The sequence below is a fragment of the Equus przewalskii genome, chromosome 18, assembly GCF_037783145.1.
Source record: "Equus przewalskii isolate Varuska chromosome 18, EquPr2, whole genome shotgun sequence".
Lineage (NCBI taxonomy): Eukaryota > Metazoa > Chordata > Mammalia > Perissodactyla > Equidae > Equus > Equus przewalskii.
In genome coordinates, this window is record NC_091848.1 from 21,947,729 (window position 1) to 21,970,538 (window position 22,810).

General features: G+C 37.5%; 1 long non-coding RNA gene across 1 annotated transcript in view; it reads right to left on the reverse strand.

Annotated features, from left to right (window-relative positions):
- Positions 1-725: 725 nt before the first annotated feature.
- The window catches only part of LOC139077101 (uncharacterized), a 29,849-nt gene continuing 7,764 nt past the window's right edge, over positions 726-22,810 (reverse strand). Inside the window, exon 3 of the long non-coding RNA XR_011529355.1 lies at positions 726-1,157. This is a non-coding gene — a long non-coding RNA (uncharacterized lncRNA). The remainder of the gene's footprint in view (positions 1,158-22,810) is intronic.

The following is a 22,810-nucleotide window of genomic DNA, read 5'->3' on the forward strand; positions in this document are numbered from 1 at the left end:
AGTTACCAATACACAAATGGAGTTAATATCCTGGTCTTGTTGATGTCATTCTTGGGTTTTCTTGTCAACTGGCATGAGAAATTTCGTCATGAGGCATGTTGTTAGATGCCCTCTGCCAAGTTCTCTTGCCTCATTAGACCAATTTCATAAGCCTTTCTGAATCTATTTGGTAGAAATGGGATCCAGACATCCACGTCTGAAATGGAATTCTCCAAGCAGTTGTACCTCAAACAGTGGTCATCTCTTTGCTTTCTCTTTGTAAGCTATCGTATGAGTTGTGTAGGATAGGATGAAGATGAGCTGCTCAACTTTTAAACTTACCATTCTGCAAGGAACACGCATATAGTCTCCTCAATTTGAACAATTGCTGGGAGCAAGATTCAGTCCCAGATCCCGCCAAAGTTCACTGTAAATAGCTTGACAGGAGGGGAAAATGGCTTTCTTCCCTTGCTAATACATCTTCAATATACACTGTGTCTAGATCCACTTACAAGTAGTTGCTATGTCAGTCCTTTGACTGCCCTTGCAAATCAATCAAAGGATCTACCATTTCTCTACGAGAAACCAAATGATTTCTTAGTGCTGACTGACACTTCCATGATAAAAGATCCTTTAGGAGCACGCATTTTGTAAATCAAAACTATGCTAAATACAACACACAGAGTGTGCTTTCTTTCCAATGATCAAATAAGCAAAGATTATTTATTCATTTGTTTAAGCAAAGATTATTTATTCATTTGTTTATTTGCATATTTACACTCACATTTTTGTTTAGGGGCATGTCAAATAAGAGATTAGAACGCAATTTTCACACAAAAGCCCCAAAGAAACATGACGTTATTCTGTGGAAGTTATTTGATTGTTCTTCATAGTCTTTTCCTTTCAACTGGCATTTGGAGAACTAGCCACACAAGCTGCTCCGTACCTTCCTGCGTGATACCATTTCTTCCTGTTCTCCTTATCTGTACCTGCGAGGATGCACAGCTTTCTCTTTTTTCTTTCTTGTGGGTTTGTGCAGTTTCTTGATGTTTGTGACAGGCCACGATAGGGGAAGCTTTTATCACCGTGGGGTTTGGAGGCCTCAGTAAATTGAAAATTGCAAATGAAATCCACTGGGCTTGAATTCATCAGCTATTATGTCAGATGACCTTTGGCAGCTGCTGATAAAAATGAGAGAATGTTAGCTCTGATCCAATTTTCAGCACTAACCATTCCTTTTCAAATCCATTCACAGTCAGGCAGCAGACACATGGGAAGTGAAAATGATAGGGTTTCAAGAGAACAGCATTGTGTTGCAGATTAAGAGTTTCTCCCCCTATTTCTAGAGGTCGGCCCCCAGGCCCCTGTCTGGTATCTACCTATTGTCCAATCAGTTTCAATATCTGCTTCAGAGGACATGTTAGCCATCCTTACAGATAAGTGCTTACAGGAGAGAATGTTGGACTTAATAGTTTTGCTTAGGAGGCATCAAGGGTCGCAGTGTAGCAATATTGACTGGCACATGTTAGTTTAATCTGACATTCTAAGGAATGTGACACTAGATTCTTTCAGAGTTGTTGATCTCTAGGTGATTTTTGTTACCAGCTCTGGTTTTATAAAATTTATTTTTGCACGACTATTTATATTCATGAGTCAGAGATATTCTAAAATATCTATCATAGCCAAGCAAAGGCAGCTTAAGGCTGTCTAAATAATGTATGGGTGGCAAAATTATGAAACTAGGAACCAAATGACTTGTGTTCATTCTGTTCTTACAATCTAGTTAAAGGTAAATGTTGTCAATAGTATTTCAGGAGCTAGATTACCCTGAAATAAATGAGTTCCTGCTGACTGGTAGATTCCCAGTAAATGTAATAGATTTTTATCATGCAGGGGAAAAAAATTAGACTCGTTATTTTCCACTGACGTAGCATGAACCAGCAAAATAACACTATGAATGGTTGAGTCATTAGTATGATTTCCCCAGTAGGAAACACAGAATCCTTCTGAAAATAAAGCAAACTGAAATTAATAATTTTTTCCCTTATTTGACTGTTTAGAAAAGAAAACAAAATGTCTCCTTCAATCTTTTGAAAATGCTGAGTTCATTGAGGAAACACTCCCAAACAAATGTGGGTCAAGAGGCATCAAAAATTGAAATGCGTGTATGATTACAAGTATTTTCCAAGAAATCTAACAAACTGAAAAATATTGAATCTGTATCAATCTAGGTTTCCTTGGCATGCAGATTTACTTTCAAGTTTGCCTTTGACATTCTACTGGTTACCATTATGTAGAAACAGGTGTTCATATGTTAACAGAGTTGCAAAAATACTTTTCATGGCATAGTAGTTGCATTCTTTCTGATACATAGTCCACAGCATTAAGGAACTATAAAGACCCTTAGATGGTTCTTCTAAATTTCAGTCTTTGTGGGGGAAGGGAAGAGTATGGTTCTATAAGCTTCCCTCCTAAGAAAAGCAAAATAAGTGCATATATATCTATAGGATGTATATTATCCATATAGTATATCTTACTTTAAAAAAAGTAATTATTTAAAGTTAGTATCTCATTGTTTTTTTCTCTCCCTTTTCCTAGTACTCTTAATCTCTTTTAAGAGAAGACAACTATGTGTTGTCCAATGAGCCTGTATAAGTAAAATGCCTAATGATGGTGTCCAAAAATACCCACATGCACATTAAAAGTCAATTATTATCAAATAATATTTTAAAGGACTCAAAGTCAAGTGAGCAATGATTAAATCTAAAGTTAAGAGGGACCACCCAACCAAAAGAATCTATATTCAGTATATTTGGAGCTACTTTTGATTTCCCCAGATGATTCATTTTCTAGACTTTTTTGTAACCAATGAAGGCACACATTTTAGAGTCTCATAGATTTAGAAAGCCGTGATACGTGGTTTCCTGGCACTACATACCTCAGTCCATTTGGACCCCAGGGAAATGATGACCTGGCTGGCTCTGTAAAAACACCACTACAGCTTTGGGTGGTTTAGTCAAACCACCCTTCTGACAGAGCAGGCAACAGCTCTTACCAAAATGCTGAAGTCTGCACCTTCACAAGTTTATCAATGACTGCGGTCACATATCACTCAATTCATCCATATTCATGGAGCTGGACTTGTTTTGTTTCTCTGAGTTATCATTTCTTCAAAGTTCTACCTGCCTTTAGGTTTTGCAGTGGATACTGCCATTACTTTTAAAGAAGCAAGTGTTTTAATAATGAACATGTTCTTAGGTGACTGCAGCTGTGACAGGCCCAAGCCATTCGGCTTGGACCCAGTCAGCTAACAGGTCCCTGCCAGAAGGAACAGCAGCACCCACACTTGGCTGGACCCTAGGGCCTGGCTTTCAGCTGCTGTGATCTGTGTGCTCAGATAGATGGAGCAATTAGATAGGCCTGTTAAGTCTTATGTCTTCATTATTGATTTATAGTATGAACTCAGCGTGATTATTGAACCAGACCAGCCAGTGAAACAATTGGGTCATTGATCTTTACATACACATGTATTTCCAATTTCTATTTGGAGAGGAAATACATGAATATACCATTATTTCTGGCATTTTCTCCAAGGGCTTGAACAGAGATTTGGATAATTCATTGTTTCCACCTCCTGACCTTTCATTGCTGTTCCTTCTATAGAAACACTATCCAACAGAACTTTCTGTTATGATGGAAATGTTTTACTCTATCCTGTCCAATACGGTAGCTACTAGTCACTTGTAGCTATTAAGCATTTGAAATGTGACTAGTGCGACCGAGGAGGTGTATTTTTATTTAATTTTAATTTAAATAGCCACTTGTGGCTACAGGCTACCATACTGAACAGTGCAGCAGCTTTGTAGCATACTAAACTTTTCTCCTCTCTCCATCAATAGCACTTGTCAAAATTCTACCTCTTTTTCAAGACCTTGTTTAAATACCACCTCGTTTATAAAGCCTTTATTCATTCTCCCACCTCAACATTCCCCCACCTCTCTCTGAATACATATCATTTTGTCCCCTTGATCATTTTTTGTCTTGGATTATAATTATCTGCTCTACTATACTAAAACTGCTTGAGGACAGGGACTGTGTCCAACCAGTGATATGTTACCTACAACAAATATTTGAGGAATTAAACTGAGTTGTAGGTTTTATAGAGGGAGAGGATATTATCTTTTTTAATATGTGCTAAGTAGAGAAGCACTGACACTTTGTCATCCTTCTTTCACGCCCTCTTCTTGAAATGAGTTTAGGAAAAGCCCTATTATCTCCCTCTTCTGATTATCTATTAGCACTGAGGCGGAAGTGTAAAGCAAAACTATTATATTTTCTCCTTTTGAGGGTAGGAAACTTGGGTACACTTCCTCATCTTTATAGACAACCACACAATGCTACACAAGGAGGAAGAACTCAGTGAATACTTTTTGAGTCAAGGAATAAATGAATGAGAATTATTATCCAAGTTTCGCATTATCTTTGCCTGAATCAAGGAGATGTGCTTATATGGGCTTCTAATGTTAGAAAAAATTATTTTAGAATATTTACTTAGGATTCTACTCAAAAATAAATTCTAAGAACTGTTCCATACCTTGATTGTGGTAGTAGTTACAAAACGGTATGTGTTTGTCAAAACTCAGAACTTGAGGGTGAATTTTACTACGTATAAATTTTTTAAAGGTGAGTAAAAATACCATGTACTTTAGAGTATGCTTATAATTTTTAAGTAGCTAGCATTTTAGCAGTAAATTAATGATATTTATATAATACTAATTGTATTCACTTGTGTGTCTCTGTGGTGTCATATGGCACCTAATTGACTTTTGGGAAATAGTAAGGTAATCTGAGACAATTGTGCTATGATTAAAAGAGTACTGGATGTGGAGTTAGAAGACTGTTTCAAAAACAAAATTCTTCCACTTGTTGATTAGAAATACTACTAATAATTACCACCTTATGTTATAATAGCTTATGCTTATTGAATGCATGCTATATGCTGGGCACTATTCTCAGGACTCTGTTTAGGTTAATTCATTTAATTCTCCAACAACCCTATAAAGTCAGTATTATTATCCCGACTTTAAAGATGAGGAAACTAAGGCACAGGAAGATTAAGTAACTTTCCAAAGGTCACACAGTAATTAAAGTGGCACTTGGCCATAGTAGGTTCTCCATAATTTCTGGAACATCTGAATATTAGCATGGTAGAGTCGAGAGACAGGTTTAAGGAGCACAGGTTGGCTCTCACTACCTTACCATCTCTTAACTTGTATTCTCTTCAATGAAAGGAAGATAATACTGTTTTCTTCACATCTAGAAGGGAAGGCTGCTATGTGGGTCAAATGAGATAATAACATGAAAATGCGATGACCCATTTACTAATTGTGCTTGGTACTTGTACTTGGTGTTTTACCTTAAGGTTGGTGTACCTTTATTGTGTGAGGGAAAGTCATCAACCCCAAATATGCCTCATTTGCTGACTCCCATTTTCAAAGTCAATTAGTCATGACCACACTCGAAGAAATCCAGGGAATGGAAATAATAAAGATTTCAGCCTCCTGACACCTATTTATACAGCAAACTCTTTGGGCCAGTTTTCCTTTGTGAAAAATATGGGAAAGAGGAAAGGGAAGAGCAGATCTAAAGGGAAGAAACTAGAGATTGAAAGGAAAAGTGGAGAATCCCTCAGATTCACCGTGAAAAAATGCAATTAATTCAACCAAGAAGAACCATTCTAACACTGTCCTTTGCCCTCTGCCCTCTTCCATTCACCTCAGCTGGCTACTGCCAGGCTCACAAAATGCTGGCCACTGGATGGATGCCTAGAGTAAAACTTTTTAAAAGAATAATAAAATACTTATAAAATACTTCATATCAGAGCACTTTAAAATTGTTTCTCGTTCCTAGGAATATATACATGTAAAAGTGGGGTTTTTTAAAATGAGGTTAAATGATTCTACCTAGTCTTACTTTAGATATTTTATACCTATTCATTGCCTGTGAATAAATTACCTTAACAGGATCACATGTCCATGCACTTTTTTTAGTCTATAAATACCAAAATTATGTCCAAACAGATCTATAACTATAGATCAAACTTTACTAATCATTACCTTCCACCAACATATTGTGTTAATTTCCTTTTCATAATAGCAATCATTCAGATGAATAAGAGCCAGTGGCTTTAAGGAGTTCAGGTTAGGTGGAGACCTTAAAGAAATGAAATAGATTATAATAAAATATAAACTACTTACTTCATACTTCTGCACATGTCTTGTGAAAACAGCCTCCTGAGATATGCAATTTTTTTTAAGTGGAGTAAGGAGAGAAGATTTCAGAGTCAGAAGGAAATTGTTTTAGTCCATCTGGCCAAAGAATATTAAGTATGATTCAAAGCTAAAGCTGACACTGGCTTTTCCTTTTGACCGTGATTGATAATAATAATGGTAATACCTTCTATTTCCTTAAGTGTTTACCATGTGCAAATGTAATGCAAGATAAATAACTGTAGTGCTACAATAAGTAAACCCCCAAATCCCAGTTCTTGATAAACAGTATCTGACAGATATCAATAGAGAGTGATATGGCTTCAGTGGCTCTTCTTTGTGGTCTTCCAAGTGATGATTTATGGAAACACCTTCCTTCCATTCTACAACTTTGCCATCTCAGAGTCGCTCACTTCTAGCGGTGTGGGTGGAATAGAAAGGAATCTTACCTGCCCCAGCCTACAAGTGACATATCACTTCTCTTTATATTCCATTGTGAGACCTAGTCATACAACCTTACCTAGATTCTCGGGGAGCTGGGAAATATAGTTTAGCTCAATGCCAAGGAAAATTAAATGGATGGTGAACCCATAATGTTGTATCTGCCACAGCCAGGCACTGTATTTTACATGTATTAACTCATTTTATGTTTATAATAACTCTAGAAGGTAGATGTTATTATCCTCACAGAATATTATAACCTCTGCATGTTATTAACCTGCAGAAAGTTTAAGTAAGTTGCCCAAGACACACGGTTAGTGAATGGTGGAATCAAGATTCAAACACAGCCCATTTTTAATGGATAAAACCCCAAAATCTTATAAATGAACATGCAAAAAAATATATAAATGAACAAAGGACATGGAAAATGAAGAAACAGAGCTAATAACTTGGTTATGAGAAATGTTCAGGCTCAAAAATAATCAAAGAAATGGAAATTTAAGAGGAAAACTTTTTACCTGTGAAATTAACAACAGCAACAAAAGTTTAATGCTATACCCAATGCTGACAAGGGCATGGTGGAAAAAATATTGAAAGGAGATCACGAAAGTATTAATAGTAGTTGTTTTATGATGGTGGATTTATGGGTAATATTTCTCTCTGATTTACCTTTAAAATTATTTCATTTTATAAACACATCCTTGCATGAACATACACACAGACAGAGTGTATAAGTGGTAGTCCCAGTTTGGGCTATGGTAGCGCAAGACGTCTACAGTTAGCCCTCACTTCAAACAAGAACTCTGGCCATACAAGAGGACATAGTAGTTTAAAGAAGTAGGGAGGCATGCGTGTTTCTGGAAACTTCTGCCATCTCAAGACAAAAATGTCCTTATGTAATGGCTATGAAAGAATGAGACTGACTTAGTCCTGTGGCTTGTGGAATCTGTCATCATTTTATGGTCACTCGTGGAACTTGTGTCTCTTAAATTCACTTCTATAAAGAAATATTGGTTTTTGGCATTCATAAAGCTATCAGAACATTAGTGGAGAGAGAATATTATCACATAATAGAAAAGAAATTATCATTTGTTACCTAATAGTAATATTAGTCATACGCAAAGCAGTGTAAAAACTGTAAATGTAGAATAAAGTGGTTTAAAAAGATCAGAATCCTGAGAAATTTGACACAGGGATGTGGGGGCCCGGGGGGCAGGATAGGGGAAAGGACAGAAGGATGGAATGTGTCACAGTGCTTCTGTTTCTGGACATTTGGGGGAATCTATTTTCAATTCTATAACCAATTTAGACATGACTTTTAGCCAAAAAGGAAGACTCTAACTGCCTTCCTCCTCCATTGTGACAGCATGTCAGCAACACAGACCCAAGACACTTATAAAGACAAGCCATTTCTCATATTTTCTGTATTAGAAAGAACAAACTTTCACAAAAATCAATTGATAAAGACTTGCTCGTTTAAGCAAATATTAAGCTATTCCACAGCAGAGTCTGAACACAGTCCATAAACAGTAAAAAGTTCCAAAATAGGAGAATGACTAAAGCCAGTATAGGCCATCATAAGACCAGAAGAATATGGGGAAAGCAAAATAAAATTTAAAAAAGATCGAAAAGAGATCTCTATAACCTGGAAAAAGAAAAATCTAATTTGGATATTTCCCTGATCGAGGTACAGTGTAAGGTTTTAACTTTAAGGCCCATTTCACTAAATCTAAATGATGGGTTTGCCTTGCTAACTACATATAGTTCTCAAAAATAAGCTTGCAGGTTTGCATTAGTCAAAGAAACAGTTAGCAACAGTTATTTATGTAACATGGCCAGCATTTTTATATTTTAATGCATCATTTCCAAAAGTATAATTTATATAGTATCAATTCTGAGATATAGTAATAAAATATTATACAATCGAAGATCCTGTGCTCACTGAAACAAATTATAAAACGATTTATTTACGACAAAATGTGTCAGAGCCTTTAACTAGTACTTACTGTGGATCTGCAATGGGTGGGGGGAATAGGAAATACATTGTTCAGTGTTTCACAGGGGACCCTTTTTCTGCCATGAAACATGTCAAGGGACCAATGTCTTTTGGATCACACTTTAGATGCACCGATTTGGCACTGCTTCTCTCCACCAACAGAGGCCTTTCTCTTTGGTTGTGAAACGGAGGATAATGCAGTCGTTAGGAATGTGGACTCTGGTGCCAGACTGAGGGCATTTAAACTCTGTGATTTGCTGTGGGCTCTTGATCAAGTTAGTTGACCTCTCCTTGCTTCTATTTCTTCATCTCTAAGGTGGGCATAATAGTATATCTAGCTAAGAGAAATTAGTTGTGAGCATTAGATAACTCGATACATTTAAAGTACCTAGAACATGTCCTAGCATTTGGCAAGCTCTCAATGCTGGCTCTTGGCTACTAAGGCAAGTAAGCAGTTGCACCAAGTAAATATCCTTCTTTATTAGAACAACTCCAAATCTATTTTAAGTTATGCTATGCAGGACATCTTTATTTTGCAGGGAAGTTTTCTCCCCAAGACTACAGATGATAAACCCATTTTCTAAAAGTCTAAAACTTGTGATTAAAACTAGGGAGATTTTTTTTTCTAGGTTCAAAACATACCATTCTAGCCTTCTGTGTTTTCCTCTTAAGACCCTAATTCTCACCGTGTTGCAGTGATATAGTGATAAATGAGTGATATAGTGATAAATGATAAAAGATAAATCATCTTTGTTTTACTGGTAGGTCTCCCAAGATGACTAGAACCTTCTACTGAGGAATCTCTCTTAAATCTGCATCCATGAATAATCAGAGAACTAAGTTTCAATTAGGGCTTCATTGCTGACAGTATATTTTCACATACGTGATTGCACTTAGGGTTCTTCCCAAACTCTTTTCCTTTAGCTCAGGCTGTCTCCTTGCCCCCACCTGTAGGGTCAGCTATGTTTATGTTCAACTCCAAACAGGAAGCATGAATTACTTACTACTCGTTTATTTAAATCCATTTCTTTCCTTAAGAAGGATTTTAGACAGATAGCAAGAGATCGACTCAGTATCAACACTAGCTTTGCTACTTGTCACCCTGCCTCCCCAGTGAATGACCTGCTGCTCAGGCACCCTGTAGCCAGGTCTGAGCGAATAGCTCCAGCTCTCTCCTACAGAGCTCACACACTGCCACCACCTAGATCCTGTCTTGTTGGCCCCAAAGACCCTTCCTTCTAATACCCAGGTCACAGATAACCAGACTTGCTACATCACAATCTTTTCTAAGGAAGCCTTGATCAAACTCTCTTTTAGAGACCTTCTTTGGGGAAAAAATAAGGAAAACAATAAATGGTGATGGTTAATATTCTCAAGGAAGTCAACCAATTTCCATGTTCACTTTGCTCAGAAAGAAAAATTTCACGTTATTAAATTCATGGGAAGGTCAATGCTTGCAACTTTTTTGTGGGAAATCTTTGTCCAAAAGTTTACTAGTTTTCTGTTTAATGTTGCACCTAAAGGGGGACCTGTCCAATAAGTCCCACCAATGAAGTAATGGATGCCCTCATTGCAATAGAAAATGTTCAGAGTACCTCCCAGGTCCTTGAAGCTAATGCCCAGATTACTTACCATCTAGAGAATGTAGATATGCTTAGACATGAAAAAGAAGAAAGCAGGAGCCTGAAACTAATGTTTAATATCTGAATGGTATATACTAATGGGCTGGGTTTTTGTTTTGTTTTGTTTTGTTTTGGTGAGGAAGATTCACCCTGAGCTAATATCTGCTGCCAATCTTCCTTTTTTTTTTTTTTTTTTGCTTGAGGAAGATTAGCCCTGAGCTAACATCTGTGCCAGTCCTCCTTTACTTTGTATATGGGTCACCACTTCACTATGGCTGATGAGTGGTGCAGGCCCATGCCTGGGATCTTAACCTGTGAACCTGAGCTGCTGAAATGAAGGTGCCCCGAACTTAACCACTACGCCACAGGGCTGGCCCTAATGGGGTTTTCTGACTGAGTGATTTATTCAGATTTTCCCATCTTAAGAATTCTAAGACCCTAAAACAGAATAATTTTTTTGATACTTATCTGCTCCCTCAGATTCCCTAAATAAGATTGCCCACATTTTTTGTACCCTTTTTATTGTGTTAAAATAGACATAACATAAAATGTGCAATTTTAACAATTTTTAAAAGTAGAATTTATTGGCATTAATTATATTCACAATGTTGTGCAACCATCACCACTATCTATTTCCAAAACTTTTCCATCCCAAATAGAAACTCTGTGCCCACTAAGCAATAACTCCCCATTTTCCCCTCCCCCAGCCCCTAGTGATCTCTATTCTACTTTCTGTTTCTAGGAATTTGCCTATTCTAGATATATTATATAAGTAGAATCATGTGGTATTTGTCCTTTTGTGTCTAGTTTATTTCACTTAGCATAATGTTTTCAAGGTTCATCCATGTTGTAGCATGTATCAGAACATGATTCCTTTTTATGGCTGTATAATATTCTATTGTACATATATGTTTATATATGTATTACATTTATATATACATGTATCATATTTTGTTTATCCATTCATATGTTGATGGACTATTGGATTGTTTCAACCTTTTGGCTATTGCGAATAATTCTGCAGTGCATATAAGTATCTGTTTGAATCCTTGTTTTCAATTCTTTGGGGAATATACCTAGATACTTATGAGTTGAATTGCTGGGTCATATGGTAATTCTATGTTTAGCTTTTTGAGGACCCTCCAAACTGGTTTCCACATCCGGTACACCATTTTATATTCTCACCAGCAACGTATGAGGGTTCAAATTTCTCCATATCCTCACCAAAACTTATTTTCTGTTTTGTTTTTGTTATTATGGCCATCCTAGTAAGTGTAAAGTGGTATTTCCTTGTGGTTTTCATTTTCACTTCCCTAATGATGGCTAATGATGTTGGGCATCTTTTCATGTGCTTATTGGTCATTTGTATATCTTCTTTGGAGAAGTTTCTGTTTAAGTCCTTTGCCTATTTTTTTTTTTTTTTTGAGGAAGATTAGCCCTGAGCTAACTGCCACCAATCCTCCTCTTTTTGCTGAGGAACATTGGCCCTGAGCTAACATCCATGCCCATCTTCCTCTACTTTATATGTGGGACGCCTGCCACAGCATGGTGTGCCAAGTGGTGCCAGTGTGCACCCGGAATCTGAACCAGGGAACCTCGGTCCGCCAAAGCGGAACATGCACACTTAACCACTGCGCCACCAGACTGGCCCCTCTTTTGCCTATTTTTTAATTGGGTTGTTTCTCTCTCTCTCTCTCTCTCTCTCTTTTGTGAAGAAGATTGTCCCTGAGCTGACATCTGTGCCAATCTTCCTCTATTTTGCATGTGGGATGCCACCACAGCATGGCTTCATAAGCAGTGCATAGGTCCATGCCCAGGCTGCTGAAGTGGAGTGCACAAACCTAACCACTGTACTGCCAGGCCAGCCCCGGGTTGTTTCTTTTTTTATTGTTAAGTTGTAGGAGTTCTTTATATATTCTGGATATTAAATCCTTATCAACATGTGATTTACAAATATTATCTCCCATTGTCTAGGTTGTTTTGTCACTTTCTTTTTTTGTACGTGAGGAAGATTGGCTCTGATCTAACATCTGTTGCCAATCTTCCTCTTCTTGCTTGAAGAAAATTGTCACTGAGCTAACATTTGTGCCAGTCTTCCTCTCTTTTATGTGGGATGCTGCCACAGCATGGTTTGATGAGTGGCACTAGGTCTGCTCCCAGGATCCGAACCAGCGAACCCTGAGCCACCAAAGTGGAGCATGTGAACTTAATCACTACACCACTGGGCCAGCCCCTTTCACTTTGTTAATAATGTCCTTTGACTCACAAAAGTTTTTGAATTTGATGAAGTCAAATTTAGCTATTTTTTCCTCTGTTGCTCATGTGTTTTGTGTCATATTTAAAAATCCATTGCTACATCCAAGGTCATAAAGATTTATCCCTATGTTTTCTTCTAAGAATTTTTTGGTTTTAGTTTTTATATTTAGGGCATTGATCCATTTTGAGTTGATTTTTGTATATGGAATGAAGCAGGAGTCCAGCTTCATTCTTTTGCATGTGGAAATCTAGTTGGCCCAGCACCATCTGTTGAAGAGACTATTCTTGCTCCATTTAATGGACTTGGCACCCTTGTCAAAAATCAATTGGCCATAGATGTTTGGATTTCCTTTTGGACTCTCAGTTCTATTCTCTTGGCCTATATCTCTGTCATTATGCCAGTACCACACTGTTTTGATTACTGGCTTTATAGTAAATTTTGCAATCAGCAAGTGTGAGTCCTTCAACTTTGTTCTTCTTTTTCAAGATTGTTTTGGCTACTCTGAGTCCCTAGCAAATCCATATGAATTTGAGGATTGACTTTCTCATTTCTTCAAAAAAAAAAAGGTAGTCAGAATTTTTATAGGAATTGCATTGAATCTGTAAACAGCTTTGAATAGTATCAACATTTTAAAAACTTTGAGTCTTTCTATCCATGAACATAGGGTGTCTTTTCATTTATTTAGATCTTCAGTTTCTTTCAGCAATGTTTTGTAGTTTTCAGTGTACAAGTCTTTCATCACCTTGGTTAAGTTTTCTCCTAGGTCTTTTATTCTTTTAGAAACTGTTGTTAATGGTATAGCCTTCTTAATTTCCTTTCGGATTGTTCATTTCTGTTGTATAAAAACACGACTGATTTTTTTGAGTTGATCTTGTATTCTGCAACCTTGCCAAATTTGTTTATTAGTCCTAGTAGTTTTCTTGACTGTTCTTTGGGATTTTCTATACATGGGATCATGTCATCTGTGAATAAAGATAATTTTACCTCTTTCTGTCCCGTTTGGATGTCTTGAATTTCTTTTTTCTTTTCTAACTGCTCTAGCTAGAACTTCAGTACAGTGTTGAATAGCTGAGTAATCTTATCTTGTTTCTGATTTTAGGGGAAAACTTTCAGTCTTTCACCATGGAATATATTAGGCATGGGTTTTTTCATTAATGCCTTTTTTTATGTTGAGGAAGTTCCCTTCTATTCCTAGTTTTCTGAGTTCTTTTAATCCTGAAAGAGTGTTCGATGTCATAATGTCTTGATCAGAGAATAACTGAGACATAAAATAACTCTTTGCCTGGTCTCAGGGTCTCTTGCAGTACTGAAATTTTTGTGTCATTGCTTATCTAATAGGAATAAAATTAGGCTTTGCCAAAGGAGGGAATCATCCCTGATTCTGGCAAGTATCTCACATACAATCTTTGCTGCTAGCCTGGATAATTTGGCACTTTCTTAGATCATGGTTTATGCTACTTCTGTCTGTGGATCCAGACTATACACCTGCCTTGGCCCTCCATTTGGGACTTGGTCTCTTGATTCACCCAAAACACTTTAGTTTCTAATCCTAGCTCTTCCCACTAGATTGACATTATCTGCAGAACCTCAGTTTCTACATAATGACTTCTTCCCACCACACCTAAGCTGTGGCCCTTTGCTCAGCCCTCATGATCTACCAAGCCTTACATCAGCCTCCCAGCATCTCTTGTCAAGCTCCTTATCCCTCTCTTCCTCAAGCATTCTGGGAATTCCTGGTGACTTTGTTGTTATGGTCACTTCTTGCCTTGAGAGCCTATCTCCACAGAGTTCTCAGTGCCGCTTGTACATTACCACTTCCTACTCTCTCTTCTGGGCTGATCCAAGGGTGGGCCTCAGCCGTCTCTGATTTCCACTTAAAAAATGCTCACACAAGGCATGTGTGTAGACAAGACTCCACTGAAGATATGAGTGGCTAGTTTGGGTTCTTAATCTAGTAACATCAAATGTCACTATTTTAGAAAAATCTCCTCAGCCATTTTGTGCTGATTGGAGGTCTGGTCTCCCAGTGGGTTTCATATTCCCCTCTCTCTTTCCCTTCACTGCTCACTTTATTCTGCAGAGCAGCTTAGTTCCTAAGTCACTTCTAAACTAGGTTCCAGTATCCCATTGCATATCAACAGATTCATTCTCGTGCTAGGTCTCAACATTCCTTCTTCCCTCTCTACCAAGAGGAAAAGAATAGTATAGAGATGTTTTGCTCTCCTCATATAAATTAGGTCACCTCCCTTAGAAGATGGAAAAATCTACAGTCAATTTGAGTTTTAAATAACAGAGTTTCTCTGTTTCTCTCTCTCTCATAGACACACACACACGCACGCACAAATAATACAGTTCAAATACTATGTGCTGAAAGATAGGCTATCATATATATCACCCTAGTCCCATGATTCCCAGAATGTGTGCAGAGGTGGCCCAGAGTGCCATAGTGAACTCACAGGAGATGCCATGGAATATTTTATGCTTTTGAGGAAAACACAGAGCTTGCAAACTACCAGCTCCAAGTGGTTCATAGTTTCACCATTAGATTGTCTACACTTATTTTGATGATTTCATATCTTTGCAAAGCTGAGTTTTCTGTGGTTGCTTTGATAAAAAGCAAGTACCATACTAAAATCAATGTGGAACAAAAAGTAAGGGTGGTGGAATCAATCTGATTTCAAGGATTGAGAAGTTTTACAGCAGCCAACAGGTACACATATCCCAGTAGTAACTAATTTTGGCTACTTAAGATTAGATTAAAAATATTTTCTCTGTCAGTTTGTATGTATTATCTTTTTCAAAGGCTACTAAGTTATTAAAACGTAAATACTTATTAAGTACTTTGGACCTTACTACTTAAGTGAAACTATGAAGTATTTCCTTTGGCCTAAGGGCACTGTGAAAAAAAATACCAAGACAGTTTAGGGAATTCTGCCCTACTCTTTTATATAGATGTCAGCTAAAAAACCCATATTTAACATTATGAAAAGGTAACCAGAGTAACTAATACAAGCATCCAGGGAAATTATTATTATAAAAAACATTCGTTAATGAGAACATTATTATAATTAATATTATTGCCTTTTTAATGTAAATACCTGAAAAACTTTAAATCAAGAAAGTCTTCGGAGAAAGTCAAACACTGATTAATAAAACTCTTTAAAGAAAAAAGATATTCTGGTTAGTTAGATATTTCTCATTCACAGAATATTAATAAAAAATCTTTTTCAACTCTTATTCTGAAAACTTAAACAAAAACACATTGGCCATTTTTCTGTCTTGGTAGGTATATAGTTAAATTTTCTGTTAGGGATTAAGGAACATAATAAGAGGTTAAGTCACTGGCCTGGGTCTACAACCACAGTGAGTGGCAGAACCAGCCTCTGAAACTAAACGTTCTGGCTCAAGCACTTGAGCGATCAAGGGGTTTCAGTAAGTTTGGGAAATGTCATATGTCGTATTCCACCTCAGAGAGTCAGTGTCCACAAGCATATTAAAGACTGAGAAATCCTGCAAGAAAGAAATTTTTTAGATTTGGTTTAACTCTGCATTTCCAAATTCATTGGTCCTCAAATCCTCTTAGACCTAACAGTTAGGCTGCCCTGTTTAGCAGTGTGAGCCTGGGAGTCAGACAGCGTGGTTCCAATCCCTGCTCCACTGCTCAGCTATGTCACTTCACCTCCTAATCCTCACTTTCATCGTCCATAAAATGGAAATAATTCCAATACTACTTCAAAGACTTGTGCATATTGGATGACAAAATGTGCGTAAAGCATATACTAAATACTCAACAAGTTTAGCTAAAATTGTTGTCCACATTCCTTAAAATTAGTGTTTGCAGGACATAATTTGAAAATGCCATCATAAGTATTCAGATAAAAGCATAAAAATTCATACACAAGTAATTGCTCAAGGTCCACTGAGAATACAAAATTTATTGTAAGGCTTTCAGGTAGTGCATGTTTGTGAGACGGAAGATTATTTTTAATCATGGCACAAAGTTTGGAGTTTTCTTTCAGGGATGAAGAACCACGTAGTGTTGTGGCCATTGCTAGGACCTGCTGATGTCTTGCTAGATGTTGGCAGGCACACAGATGGTCCACAGAAGGATAAAGGGAGAGCTGGTGCTCAGAGGGAGATAAAGACAGGGCAGAGGGGAAGGGAGCACTGACCAGAGCTGCTTCTCTCACCCCAACCAGCGGAAAAGGAACATCTATCTTTCCATTAATTTAACCATTTTTCTCAACTCACAAAGAGAAAGGATGCTCTTCTTAGTAGTTACTGTTCCCCAAAAAAGATAAATAATGTTCTCTTTCTTTGAAACAGAAAGTGAAGAATTGTGTAGAGAAAATACCAGTTGGTTTTCTTCTAAAATGTAGAGTTAGATGAAATCATAAAAGAAGAGAATACAGAGTAAATACAGCAGACTCCATTTAGGTTGGTGAATTAGAAAATTTCTAAGGAGACGTTAGACCACCAGTATTGCTATTGTCCATATATTTGTATAGCAGTTACTTTTCTGTAAAGTATTTTACATGCTATTGAAGAACTTTTACCTAAACAGCACTTCGATGTTTTCAGTAACAATTTCATCACATTTGCACAACAGAAAAATGGAAGATTTTATTAATATTAATGTACAGTTGGGAAATGAATACTTACAGTTGACCCTAATGACAGAATAGACATTGTTTTGGTCAAAAAAGGAATGAAATATTATGTTTTCTACAGTGTACCTTGGCCACATGCTTTTCTATGATTAAGCTATCTCTTCAATGCATTAGTCACACAATTTATACCTGGACAGGGTTGTATGGCTCATCAAGAAATCTTTATGCAACACAGCAGTACATAAGTAGGCTGCCTGATATATTATTCCTTGTTGTAAAAATGTTTCTATCTCCTGAATGTGATGATGAGCATTTGATTCATTTGTTCATGACTCTCTGAGGATAATTTATCAAAGTCAATGATACTTAGAGATCTGAGAGCAATTAGTGTTGCTTCAGGTAGAGTTAACATGGCAGCCCCATTGAAGGTCTCCAGGGAAAACATTGCTTTCTGTATGGCTAAGATCACTTATTTTGTGCCTCAAACTCTAACAAGACAACCTCAAGAGTTCCTTGTATTTTTGTGGGGAAATTGGAGAAAGAATATGGAGTCCACAAAAAAATATCCCCCCCAGTTCAAATGTTATATTTACATAAAATTAGCTAGCAGAGCCCAGATAAGCCATGGAAGCTTGATCTTTTGCTTTTCCTTTTCTCTTGAAGCATGAAATAGCAGTTTAATGTTTTATTTTGACGTTACAGAAATTTAAGTTAAAAGTACTATTTGTCGTACAAATTAAAATATGTGATTTAAACTATGGCATGTTTCTAAATTCATCAAAATCATCACGTATTATGCCATCCTCTGATAATTCTCACCTTTGATCAGAAGAAGCTCAAAACTTTGCTCTTGCAAAGAGCCTGCTGAAAAGAAGCCAGCTCTTTCAGCAGATTCTGTCTGGTGCCCAGCTCCACTGATGTGAGGGAGGGGATAAGCAGGCAGTGGGTGAAGAGGCCTCTCCTGGTAGGAGGGGCTGGGAAGTACAAAGTGGCACCAGTGCCAGGTACAACCTCACTTAAGCAGAAATTGGAATTTGATGAGATTACAAGATGAGGAGACACTGCTCATGTTGATTTTTCCTTCCTGGGAAGTTGGTGCTATGTGCAAACTCTCATGGAAGTATATTGATACCTATTCAGTTTTCATTAGAAAAAATATGTGTGCTTATTGCATTCTTTTGACTAGTAGGAAATTTTTCAGCGTGCAGTTTGCCAGGGCTGAGGAGATATGAACAATTTCTTTCACTCTCCCAAAAAGATCAGTATATTTTGTTTCTTTTTCTCCTTTTATCATCTTTTATTTCTTCCTTTTCTTTCTTTCTTTTTTTGGAGGTTGGGGCTTGTTTCTTTCAAATTGCTCATGCTTTAAAAAGTCTCAAGGTATTTTGGGGTTAAGGAAAGTTGGCTCCATACAGAAATCAAAATATATCATTCTTAATTTCCAAAGCAATTGCATTTATCTATAGGCAAATACATAGAAGTCAGGTTTCTTTCACACTTAAAAAAAAAAAAAGATAAAAGCATTCGAATAGCGTAAAGGGCTCCTGTGGCACTGTGTTGTTACAGCACAGTAAAACAGAACTCTTCAGAGTCTTAATTTACTCAAGCAGCCCCTGTAAAAATTCATGCCAGAGAGTGAGAAAGAAGGTTGGCAGCCAGAGAATTAGATGCCAAATGGTTCCTCACTGGCAGTGGCATCTGGATGGGAGGTTGGCCTGTCTCCGGGACTCTTGGCCAACAGCACTGTTGTCTCTACAGACGGCTGTGTATCTGTTCAAGAGTCCAACAACTGTGTGTGTGTATTTTGGTAAGCTATTATTTCTGGGCCAAAGATTTCCACGGCATTTTTGCATCTGTTGGCACCACTTCTATATTTGGCTCCCCCCATTCCCACCCGCTGCTACATTTTAGTTTTCTGATCAAAAACATTGCATGTAAGTGGAAATGCTTTAAGAGAAAAAATTATGCTTCTTAAGATTTTTCTTAAATCCAACAAAACATATATAGGTATGGCGTTCACATTACTCTAGCTGGACTGTCTTCCCTTCTACAAGCCATGAGTAATGTGAAAGTTCCCATCTCAATGCAAAAATTTCCTTGATCCTTGCAGGAGTAAGATAAAACCTAATTACGGAGCTATCAGAAGTTACTTTAATCATGAGAAATATAATGGAACATGAAGAAATTTAAAGTCAAGTTACTCTTTCAATGTTTCCCAGAGAAACAAAATTATTTTATAATTTTATAAATGTAGTTAGTGCTACATGACACCAGGGGTTGCCACACATCCAATCAACTAGCTTGTCAAAGTCCTACCTTATTGTGCGGGGCTACAACTTCTCAACCTTTTAAGATCCTGCTACGCAAAGTTATTTGCTTCAAGGGCACTCCCACGCTAATGTAATTCAACCAAAATCTATTAGATGGCCCCTTTCTTCAAAATTCTGGGGATACAAAGTCGAATAAAATGTCTACCCCAAAAAGTTTATAACCTTTTTTTTTTACTTTTTGATGAAAGAAATTGAAACAGATTTTTAAACAAGTAACAAGAACACCAGGCAGGAAAAAGAAATAAAAGCTAAATGGAGGTCCAAAGTACCATACAGCATATTTCAGGAATGTGCCAATAAAGAAGTGAACCCCATTTTTATGAATACCTTACAGAAGCACTTCAGTCAAGCTTAGTGTTTTAAAACTGGAAGCGCCCATGGGAATTATGTAATCCAAAATCCTTCTTCTATGTGTTTAATGAGGAAACTGATGGCCAAAGAGAAGAAGTGATTCAGTCGTGGTCACACTGTAATTAGTACAAGGACACAGATCCAGTTCTCTCTCAATACTCCTCCTCTTGACTTTAACATTAAGACACATTTAAAATTGGCAGGGAAATCCTTTAAAAGACCATGGCATAATTTCATAAGATAATGAACAGTGACCCAAGACTAGGGAATTACTATGTGATATAAATGAGAGGTGGGATGAAGCTTGCAGCAATTACAAGCAATTCTCTTTGGCTGGAGTGGCTAGGGCAGGACTCCCAGAAAGATCGTTCAAAATCAACCTATAGATTAAGCAAATGGCATCTGCCACAACTTTTCTCTCTCCCTATGGGTTGTAGACATCTCTGTGGAGAAAGAGGCATGTCCAGAAGCTTATAGATGACCACAGTGTCACCTTCATCCTCTTGGTGACCATAGAGTCATTAAAAATGGTCCCCATTCAGATCCACCACTTAAATGTCACCATCAGCAATTTGTGACCCACTGGAAAAGAATGAGGGCTCTATGGTCTGAAGCAGGGTGTTACAAGTATTCAAACAGTTATATTAAGTTGAAATTATTGTATATATTAATTATAGTGTTGTCTGTGTTGGGCACTATAGAGAACAGACCCTCTCCAGCCTGGTAGTGAGCAAAGTAAGATTGTTTTCTGAATTAAACTAGGTAATCAACACATGATGGATTGGAGCCATGTTGAACTTGATAATCAACACACAAGATCAATTAAAAGAGGCTGAAAGATCCCCAAACCTCAAGGACTCTTCCATACCCTAAAATAATGAGCAGATGTGAAGGAGGAATATGTCAATTCGAAGGGAAGCTGGTCAATCACAAAAACACAGAAAAAAGAAATAATCAAAGAGGTGTGTATGGGCAGTGTCCATCCCATAACCATTTTAAATAAGGGTGCCTTGGTCCAAAGACCCACTTGTATCAATCATGCCTTTTTATTTTCTGGATTTTCTGGTGTTTTCACATCTGGGGCCTTGCTGACGCTGAAGAGACTGCCCCTGCCAGGGCTAGCTAATTTCTAGAGAGAAAACAACTTAAAGCGACTCACTTTCAAATACAGACCAACTGATCAAAGCCCATACTCCCAGCTCCCTCGTTTATGTAGCTTTCACACTCTGGACCGCTATCCACTTCCCCTAATCACCCCAGTGCCAGGTATCAGGCAACCAGCAACAGGCCCTAAACCCCAGAGCCTGCTGAAATGATTCAAACTAGCCAATCTTAAGCCTGCTTATCCTGCCTCTCCCATTCCTTCCCTTGAAAACCACAATAAAGGTTCTTGACCGTGTTTTTCCCTCACTCCCTCTGCCTCCCAATCAACCCTGGTGCTCCCTGTGTGGCCCCCCTGCATTGTATGCTGTGCCTTCTGTTTCCAGAGATCTGAGAATATAAAAATTTTCTCTTTCATGACAGTCATTTCCATGTCTGTGTGTCTTGCCATACCTGATTAAAACAAATCCTAGATATATTTTGAAACTACCACCCTGGTGCTAGTGGCAGCAAGCTAGCAAATCTCTATTAACCTGAAGTCTTTGAACAATCTAAATACACAACTGTCTCCTACTGTTTCCTGTGCATTCTTATCCGTTTCTCTAATTCAGCATCTCAGGTGGCATGTCTATGGGAACAGAAGACTCTGGATCAATCTCTATCATATTTCTCAGTAACCATTTAATAAATGAGATTTCTAGGTTTCTACATTGATCTTGTGAGCTTAGTTAATATGAGCCCATTCCTGAAAGATTTGTCCTTTATCAGACTGCTATCAGTGTTGTGAGCCCATATGGTGAGGATCGTGGTCTAGAGCCTTGCTTCTCAAACTGTGGTCCTGAAACCAGCAGCATCAGCATCACCAGGTAGCCTGTTAGAAGGGCGGTATCAAATTCTCATGCCCCACTCTAGACCTACAGAATCAGATCTGTATTTTAACCAGATCCCAAATTTGTATGCAAATTAAAATTTGAGAAATGTTACTCTGGAGGAGGGACAAGCAAACTTTTTCAGGACAGGACTAAATAGTAAATATTTTAGGTTTTGTTGGATAAGGTCTTTGTTGCAAGTACTAAACTCTGCCATTTTAGCCCGAAAGTAGCCATAGGCAATATGGAAACAAACAAGCACAGCTATGTTCCAAAAGAACTTTAAATATGGACAGTAAAATTTGAATTTCATATAATTTTCACATCACAAAACATTTTGAAAGTTTTTTTCAACCACTTAAAAATGTAAAAACCTTCACTTGTAAAAAATCTTAGCTTGCAAGGCCTTACCAAAATAAGTGGCAATGAAATCTATACAGAAATTGATATTTAATAACGTACACCTGAAATTACACAATGTTATAAGCCAAAATGACCTCAAAAAATAATTAAATAAAAATAAGTGGCAGGCCAGATTATCCTACTGGCCATAGTTTGCCTGCCTTTGTTCTAGACCATGGGAAATTCAATAAGATCAAGTTAATGAAGTGAGGCATTCCAGTTGACCCACCCCAAAATCCCATGTGCCAAGTGAAACTTTTCCTCGTTAAATATCCAGAGATGGGTTACATTTTTGTTTTGAGCAAACTTGATGAAATATAATTCAGTTTTTTTAATAATTAAAAGTTTAAATTAAGACTTTATGGGAGCACAGGAATTCTAGAACATAGATATAGAAGTAAACAGAGAGTAGATACCTCCCTGATGGAAGCGTACCATAATCCGGAATATCAGTGCTTTAGTCAAACAGGGAATTTCCAGTTGATTTCACGTGGTTGCCTAGGTTGTCTGCCCATGAGAAGCAGTGAGGAAGTGATAGACCAACGAACCCTCCTACAACAAGAACGGTCACATGCACTCACAT